This window comes from Haliaeetus leucocephalus, unplaced genomic scaffold (genome assembly GCF_000737465.1).
Source record: "Haliaeetus leucocephalus isolate CR32 unplaced genomic scaffold, Haliaeetus_leucocephalus-4.0 Scaffold229, whole genome shotgun sequence".
NCBI classification, from domain to species: Eukaryota; Metazoa; Chordata; class Aves; order Accipitriformes; family Accipitridae; genus Haliaeetus; species Haliaeetus leucocephalus.
In genome coordinates, this window is record NW_010972665.1 from 2,397,081 (window position 1) to 2,405,365 (window position 8,285).

Consider the following 8,285-nt stretch of genomic DNA (forward strand, 5'->3'; position numbering starts at 1 on the left):
CCGAGCCGAGCCGCGGGGGGCGCGGGGCCCTCGCGTTGCCTTGGGGTCGGTTAGTGCGAATGAGCTGCCGAGCACCTGGACGGAGTGGCGCGGTGAAAGGGAGCACTGCCTGCAGCTACGGCTCCCGGTATTGAAACACAGCTTGGGTTGTCACCCAGCGTTCCTCGTCTTTGAAAAGAGCCTCCGAAAGCCCCCAGTAGTACCCTTGAGGGGGTCTCGCTGTCCCCCTTAGACAGGAACTTAGTTATCTGAAAATCCTCGTTAACAGATGACGTTTTCTTCAGGACACGTGGAATATTTTTAAACGATTTCATACTGAAATAGTCTGTGCCATTTGCTATACTTCCTTATTTGTGTGATCACTCTATAGTGTCACTGACTGAATCCCATGTGACTGATGGCCTGCACCGAAACAAGTAATTTATTTTTAAATGTCACAGCAGAAAAAATATAAGGCTTCTCAGTGCAGGAAGCACGGTCAGAACGAGTACTGAGAGCGCTATAGCAGAGCTTTTGTTGGTGCAGTTTCTGGTTTGTTTTCTTGGGATCATTCAGACACGAATATAATTGTAAGACAGCTGATCTCCTTTCAGGTATTCAGTGTAGGAAGAGGATTAATGACATCAGGCTTGAAAGGTCCAAAATTACCATGGCGATAACTGATAACTTGCTCAAATATAGCGTAAAAGAGATGGTCTTTAGTACTGAGGTGAGGACAGTCCCTTTCGGTACTGATGTCCTTACTGAAAGAACTAATCCTATTAAATTTGTCAAAGTCAGGGTACTTGCTTCTTTGGCAGCTGAGTGACTTCTGAAGTCTAATAATAGTTGACAAGCTCAGTTGCAGATAGTGGAAGAGGAAAAATGTAACTGAGCTCTGAAAGCAAATAAATGGCAGGCAGCAGTGTAAGGTTGTAATTAAAAACCAACAGTATTTCCATGGGCCTTAAAGCAAGGTGGGGCAAGAAACTGGCAATTGCAGTGTTTCTATTTATAAAGCTTATTAGAGGAAACTGCATTTTATCTGCTTTGAGCATAAATGTGAAAGCTCAAAAATTTGAGGAAGTTATTGGAGTACTGAGTTAAAAACGTAAGGGAGTTTACAATGGAATGGAAGGCCATGGTGACATGTTCTGACAATAACTGATTAAACTGAAAATAATATTTTTTGTAAGGTATGATAGATAAAACATGAGGAATGTTGTTAGAACTTCTCTACTCTAATTCTGTTTCAAGTTATTTCAGTACGAAGTGTAAACTAGACTCCAGCTCTGTTTCGTAAGAGGAGAAATGTCATAATTAACTGGTGATCAGATAAAGTTAATGTGTGCTGTGGGCCACAGGTTGGACTCATGAAGTGGGTGAGGTGGTTGGACTAGATTTTGCAGACCTCTGCACATGTTTGAACATAGCAGCAAGAACGTGTTTGGCTGAGTGCTGCTGTGGGACTTTGTCCTGTGTTAAAAGCCAGTACAGAAGGTACCAGAATGGTCGAGGTTCCTTGCCTTTGTTGTATTTGTACCGAGGTTCGGTTATTAATGCAATGCACTGTTACATATGCTCAGGAGTATCGGAAACAGTTAACCTACAGATTGGAAAAGATGTGAAAAATCACTTGAAAATTCTGGGAAATAATAATGTCATATTAGTTATACCAAGAATTAGAGGAGAATTCCTTGTTCTCAGCATCTAGAGCTGAGACTCTCCAGCCTCTTCAGAAGACCATATCTAATGGACTCAACAAGGATGGTCTTGTACATCATTTATTCTCCCATGTGATATGACCCTGAATCTTTCCTGTGGCTACCACGAAAGCTATTTTAATATAAAAAATGACATAAAAAATTTACATTCCACTCTGTAATATAAGCTTTACCTTGTCAACAATAACAAACGTTTCCTTCCCCTATATTTTTTTTTCATCAATTTCTCTCTCAAAGTGGCATCAGGGAGATTTCATGGATACACTTTTTTTTTTTTTTTTGGTACCTTTTGATCCTTTCAGGCAACGGAAAGCAAATATTGCTCCCTCATGAGGTAGGCAAAGCTGACCGGGTTCAGCTAAAGTTGTTTGAAAGCAATATAGGATGGCCAGCTTTTGCCACCCAGTGAGCAGAACACAAAGCCTGAGACCCAAACTAGTGTTCCCAGCTCAACAATGTGTTGTGCTGACGTTAATCTGCTGGGCAGCAGGTTTTGCATTGTCTTTATTGACGGGTGCAAATCCCCGCTAAAACCAACGGGCTTTAGGCAAGGCCGTTAATGCCTGCTGCGTTGTTTCAGGCTTCTGACTACATCTCTGCTGTGTGAAATAAAATATCATTGTGTGTGTAAACTGTACTGTTTGAACAGAAAATAGGCTTGCAAAACTGCAAATGGCTTGTCACTGAGTGGTAGCATCAGCTTACTAGAAACATCATGAGGCGTTACTTTAGAGGAGAATTACTAAGGATTTGTGTCCTTTTATGTTTGGTTTGGTTTTATCTTGAAGTCTGTGAAAACCACAACCAGATTTCTGTTAGCAGACTGGTACAGTTATGAAAGAATTTGGATATTCTCTGGAGAAATGTTTGAGCTTAAATATACATGACTCTCTAGAAATATGCATGCGTGCAGAAGAAAAAAAAATTAACAAACTTGTGAATCCTCTGCTGTGAAGTCCCCTCTGCTGCATTATGGCCTTCTGGCCATTCTGCAGCTGCTGTATTGATTGAATAGTCATGGTGTAGCTGGCTGTTTGGACAAATCAGTTTATCTAACGTGAAGACAATGTAAGCATTGAATTTGACAAATACTTTATACTAAAAGTACAAAGTACAATATTCTTGTTCTTCTGTTACTATTAGACATCTTTTCCTTTTCAGAATAAATTACCAAACACTCTGTGGGTAATTGTTATCAAAAGCAGCCCTTTGTCATTACTGTTCCACTAGATTTTAGGCAGCTTGATATTGGTGACTGTAAAAAATATTGCTAATTTCATGCATTTTTCATTTTCTTAATAAGCTGGCATTTAATTTAGCTCATTCCTTCATCAGCTTTTTACAAATGAAAGAAGATTCTGAACATTTTAAATTAGCTGTGACAAAGCTTTCAGTTAGAATTCAGTAAATAATTTTTCTTTCTCTTTTATCATTCCTGGTGCTTTTTTTTTTAATTTCACCTCGCTCCCCATTTGTATTCATTTCAGTTTCTGTTTTCATGGTTTATACTTTTCTCGCTTTCTAATTTCTCATATCTGCAAATATGGGTAACTTTTTCCATCTCAGTACTCTAAATGGCCTTTTAGTGCAAAGAAAGATCTGAAACTCAAGCACCTTGCTGTGTTTGCTCCCAGAAGAATAAAAGCAATAGGCTTTTTCTTCAGATGGATATTTAGACCTCTGTAGAAAGCAAACAAATACTTTGAAGACACTAGCAACAGACTTTGCTAATTCTGCTTTATTTAGGACGTAATAGCAGCAACCTTACCTTCAAAGTTGTGTTGACAGAAATATGCCCAAAACTGGAATGATTTGCAGCATGGAAAATACCTTGCTCTTACTGTTCAGGTGCCCATTTCCATTGTTCAGATATGTAACACTCAAATTACTGTTTAGATTGACATGTGTCTTCACCTGGCCTTTGATGTAATCCTGTTGGATTTCTCAGTGTGTGTCGTATTTCCACAGTTTTGTGTTCCTGTATTGGAGAAGCTTGTTACGGTGTTTTCATCCTTTTAGTTAAAGTAATTCCTTGCTTTATGGGAAGGAGAGTGTAACCTGAGGAAAGAGGAGGTCGTGGGAAGGCTCTTTCTGCTCTGGACCTCGAGCATGGCTGGTGTCTCTCTTTTGCTACTGATGTTACCTGCAGCCCACCTGGCGAGAAGAGTCATACTGACAAACAACGATAGTTTAGTTCTAATAGTCTTTGCTGATATCCCACAGAAACATATGCCTCTGACTTAGTGTGCTGCCTCCCTGCAGTCAACAGGACTAGTCTTGTCCCTAGAGCTGCTTGCATGCTTGATTACCTGTGGGAGGCGAGCCAGTGCAAATATGTCTATTTCATCATGAATCTTGAAGTTTCTGTGAATTTTTCTGAGACTTGCAAGTTCCTTCTTTTTCAGCTAATGAAACAGCTTGTGTAGAATTACTCATCTAATTGGATCTACTAATATTACTTATAAACAGACAAGGAGGATGCCCGGAAAGCAGACTTGAGTGAATGTAGTACTAGTTGAATATGGTGTCAATGCAATAGTGTGAAATGTGCTTTCTGTAGAACACCACCGTGGCTTATTCTGTTGTTGCTGAGGTGTATTTCATGTGGAAATGTTTGAAGTAAAACTCTGGCTTGTGATTCAAGGTTGTGATATTGGATTTGAGGAGTTACTTACACAGGCACGGTACACAAATATTTCACAAAACCAGTTTCAGAAACAGGGAATGGGTTGCTATGTAAAGGTCATTAATTAGTATTTGCTGACAATGTATCGGAAAACCTTATCTTCTTGAAAAAAGTCAATTGAACTTGCAAATACAATGTGAACACTATGTTTTCTGAAGGCTGTTCATTTTTTATTTACATAAATTGCTTCTTAAATAATTTCAATTTACATACTAATATTATTTATATAATAAATATCAAAGCATTTTGTGTGAAGGAGAGAAGCCTCTGGGTATTACTCAGAATTCAGTGAAGGGAAAGGGATTTCTTTTTCCATTTTGAACTGTAATCATTTCTGTAATGATTGTTTGACCACAGTCAAAGCTGTTCCACGCTTGAAGGATATGGTAACATAAAGCTACTTGCTGGCTTTATGCTACCTTGGGATTTCATTTACAGTGAAATATTTTTGTGGTTTTTTTTTTTTTTCCTTGTACATTCAGTGGTACAAAGCAGTTGTAACTGTCTCAAGGGCTAGGCTATTTGACTGGAATAAGATAGAAAAAAAAGTATAGCTGTCTGCAATATGATGAAGACTTAGCAGATTTATAGACTTTTCCTTTGCTCTTACAGCTGTATGGTCTGTGAAGCTACAGTAAAAGAAATGGGATTATGCTATGGAATTTTAAAATAGTGAAAGAAATTTCTTAATACTTTGCTAGTAGATCCATACAAGATAAAAATACTTCTTATTTTATGTTGCAAAATATTAAATTCTCTCTGTAGAAAAGTTTTCAAAACAACCACTGTTCTAGTAGAAAATACATGCATGGTCTGCAAAACACTGTTATTGAAGGAGAATTTTGGACTTCCTGCTTGGTAGTCCTGTTTTATAATGTCTGCTGAGGCTATTACATAAAAGACCATCCTTCTCTCTTGCAAAGATAGAAGAGTGGGCAGCTTATCTAAGATTAACCTTAGTTTTGTACTTTGAAGAAATTGAGTGAAATATGGGGGTTAATGGAGAACTTTTTGTTTATGTATGGTAAACTGGGCAATTCATACCAAATGTTTGTGGTGTAAAACATAACACATTAGTCCAAGGCTAAGGCCTAGATTGTCTATATCTTGGCTACACAAGTTACAAATGTATAAAATGTATAGTTTCATGGATTACTTCAATAAAGTGCAATTTTAAAAATTCTTGCATGCTTACCTGTTGTTATATCAGGTAGGGGTGGAGTTAATTTTTAATTCATACTGTGCTTGAAAGGAAGCGTTTTAGTGAAATCACCTGAGGAGTAATTGTTCATTATATGTAGAGGAACTCACATGGTCTGTATAGTAACAGAGGCAGTTGAGAGAAATTGTGGCTAGACCCTGTCAGGTATTATGTATTTTCAGGTGCAAAAGCTGTGAATTCTGTATTTCTCTTAGAAATTTCTGAAGCCAAAACACATGTGAAGGCACAGATCAGCTGCCCCATGCAAGCAGAGCAAGTTTGGAAGGTGTTAGGGAGGCTGAACAAACTCAGGCTGGCTGCTTAGCACATATGTGATGTGACTGTGAGTTGCATTTGTGGCACAAGCATCATAAAGTTAATCTATGAATGACCCTAAGCGACAAATGACCATTTTTCCAGGGATACCCTGCTTGCTATTGCTCCACTTATGTGTCAGGAAGTCTAGAAGTTCCCTGGCAAATAACAAAAAAACCCCATAGTGGTAGGTGATGCCTTGAAGATGTCAGTAAGTGTAGAACCTGTGGGTATGTGATAGTACAAGCAAGATGATTGGGCACTTTGGAGTAGTTCAAAGTTTATAAAGTGCTATTGACAAATGCTGCTGAGGTATCGTACGTGTTATTTCATAAAAGGCTGTTTAATTTTTTAGAAAAACACCCTTTTGATCCTATCTTGCTGAACTGGTAAAAAGTTAGAAACATTTGATGGTACCTCCTCTGGACTCTGGCTTAATATTCATAATATGCGGTTGTATGTTACAAATTACTATAAATATAGATCATGTTAATGTATTATATATATTTTCCTTTACATATTCTTATGTGCTTCTTAAAGCCAGGCAATTACTTATGAGGAAATCTACAACTTGATTTTTTTAAAACTAGATTTATTATTTAAAATACAGTGATGGGACCAAAAGACCAAGCTGTGTTACTACTATTGTTATGTTTGTCTGTGATGGGATTTCTGGCTGACACCCCCCCCCCCCCTTTTCAGTTACAAAACAGAGGTTTGGCTATTAGGCACTGGAATTGTTAAACTAGGAATAATTTATTGTTCAGCATGGATCAGAGGATATAGCCATTATATATCAAAATATACTATTTACATTTTATTAGAGTTCAAAATCCTTCTTCGGGATTTGGGGACCTGTTGTGCTGTGTGTTGCAACAGTAAGGGGGTGGATATGTTTCAGTTTGACTTTTCAAGACCCTTGATGCACTTGAATAACAAGAATTTTGTAAGCGGTGATTAATTTTTCAGTGTCCAGTTTAGAGAATCTAGGAAATTTGTCCTTCATCAGGTATTGAACATCAATATTCCTGTTATCTTCATGCGACACTCTAGGTCCTTGAGCATTATGAATTAATGAAATTTTGTCATCGTCTCTTCTGTGACAGCCAAAAATCAGAAACAGTTGAAAAGTTTGGCTCTAATTTTTCTGAGTACAATATTCCCATTTTGTAGATGGAGAGGAAGGGAAACTAAGGCTAATAACCACATGATTAGGAAGTTCTAAGTATTTAATTACAACTGACACAGCAATACTTAACAACGTGGGACTCACTTTTGGCGAAAACAACCTCTTCTGACATCAGTTTCATGAATCAGTGTTTCTGGTGCTGGTAAGTTAACAAAGTAAGTGCCAAATCTGCAGGGGGTAAGCAGTAACTTTGACAGTCAAATGAAGAGCAAGCGGGTAGAAAGAGCCAGAATAGGAACCTGGCCTTACCCATGCTTTTCCTTTCTGATAGGGCAGTTCTGCTTGAATGACAGGCGGACAAGAAACAGGTTAGGCAACGCAGGGCTGCCCTTTTTTTTTCCCTCGCAAAGGGCGGCAAACAGGCCCACGTCTTGTCCCTGTCTCCGCTCTTGCCCTCTGGCAGGTTGGAAAGATCAGAGTCGTGTCCGGTAGCCGCGTCCCACAGGTGCCTGCCAGCCGCTCTGGCGACTCGGGCATGCAGTAGATCTCCTCCCGGGAACTAGAGTGAGAGCCCGCATCCGCCGGGAGAGCCGGCCCTGCCCCGGCACCCGGTTGCGCGGGGACGTGGTCTGCGCTGGCCGTGGGTGCCGATGCCTGGCGGCGGCTGAGCAGGAAGGCTTCTCGGAAGGTCACCTGCGGCGGCGTGAGGGTCTGACCCGACACGCAAATAAAAAGAGTGGAAACGCGGTCTTGTCCCGTGTGTAACACTCGCGCGTCGGGGGAGGCGTCAGTCAGCGGCCGGGGCGGACGAGCGCTCCTGGGGGGCGGCGGCGGGCGGGAGCAGTCCCGGCCGGGGGGTGGTAGGGGTCCCCTTGGGAGCGCAGCAATTTCCACGGCCCCGGGCCAGCTGAGGGACGGCGGTGCCAGGGGCTCCGCTGGCCATCTTTAATGTGGGCAGCACGGCTGGAACTCCGCACCTCTTCGCTACCTTGATTAAACGTTTTTTTTTAATTAGCACTGGCGACCGTCACTGCCTCCTCGGGCTAGGGGAGGAAGGTGACAGCGGCAGGAGCAGGAGGAGGTGTACGGGAGGCGCGTGCTCTCTGCCCGTACCAAAGATGGCGGCCAGGGAGCCCGGGGCACCGGGTGGGCGGCGCCTCTCGGTACCGTGAGCTTCCGAACCGGGGCGCGGGGCCGGTCGCTAGCGCCCCGAGGCCGCCGCCGCCGCCTCCCGGGCCTCCTCGCGTCCCA

The 8,285-nt window shown here is 41.4% G+C and overlaps 1 protein-coding gene across 1 annotated transcript in view; it reads left to right on the forward strand.

The window, feature by feature from the left end:
* The window catches only part of ADK (adenosine kinase), a 296,805-nt gene that overhangs the window by 230 nt on the left and 288,290 nt on the right, over positions 1-8,285 (forward strand). The gene's annotated exons all lie outside the window — the stretch shown is intronic.